Source organism: Heterocephalus glaber, unplaced genomic scaffold (assembly GCF_053883595.1).
Source record: "Heterocephalus glaber isolate CG9 unplaced genomic scaffold, H.glaber_assembly_v1.0 deba00001666, whole genome shotgun sequence".
NCBI classification, from domain to species: domain Eukaryota; kingdom Metazoa; phylum Chordata; class Mammalia; order Rodentia; family Bathyergidae; genus Heterocephalus; species Heterocephalus glaber.
The window spans coordinates 15,426,808-15,427,685 of record NW_028258406.1 but is presented as its reverse complement, the minus strand read 5'-3'; the positions used below and the strand labels follow the sequence as shown (position 1 = coordinate 15,427,685).

The window sequence follows — 878 nt, the reverse complement described above, 5'->3', positions numbered from 1 at the left end:
TATGGAATCACTTTGATTTATAATTAACAACCAGAAGCCTTGCCTTGTATGCCTTGTATAACCCTGGCCGTCCCTGAAAGATAGCTGGAAGGAGTCTTACATTCTGTTTTCACAAGGACAAAGGCAAAGATGTTTTAAGTGACTCAGAGCTCAGCGTTCTGACCTACCGAGTGACCCTGGAGGACACTGAAAAGGGACGAGGAAGGCTCTGACAGCTGCTCAGCACAGAACTTCCACTTCTGTCAGCAGCAGAGCCAGTGCCCAGGCATCAAATAGCTGCCATTGATCCCAACACCATGCGCACACGACAATGATTCCAAAGGCGAAGCCCTGGGCTTCGGAAACACAGGAGAGCAACGCCCTCCGTGATGACCTTAACAGAAAACCACTTCAAAGGTGAAGGCCAAGCCAAGAGCTTCTCTTTGTGTTAAGAAAGTCAAGACTGTGTTCGCTTCGGCAGCACGTATACTAAAATAGGAACCATAGAGAGCCTCTCAGCAAGGTCCCTGCACAGCGACAACATAAAAACTCATAAAGTGTTCCAGCATTTTTAATGTCAATCTTAACAAATGTAGAGGCAATTTGATGAGGATGAAAAAGAAGCCTCAATAGTAGCTAAAAAGAAAGTGAGCCTCGAATCTAATATATTTCTATGTAGGACCATTATCAAAAACCCTCCCTGGGCTGAGGATTTAGCTCAGCCACCCTGGCACCTGCCTGGCAAGTGCAAGGTCCTGAGTTCCATCCCCAGTACCAAAAAACAAAAAACCAAAAAAACCCTCCCGTAGGGTGGGAGATGGGGTAAGTCAAGTTCTCCCAAGCTACCCACCCCTGCATCCAATGCCCAGAAAATACAGGGCAGTTTATCTTAAAGGCTA

The 878-nt window shown here is 46.5% G+C and overlaps 1 non-coding gene across 1 annotated transcript; it reads left to right on the top strand.

The window, feature by feature from the left end:
- Window positions 1–444: 444 nt before the first annotated feature.
- Window positions 445–551, top strand: LOC147822257 (U6 spliceosomal RNA). Its single transcript, XR_015445925.1, has one exon. It is a non-coding gene; the product is annotated as a U6 spliceosomal RNA (small nuclear RNA).
- The last annotated feature ends 327 nt before the right edge of the window (window positions 552–878 follow it).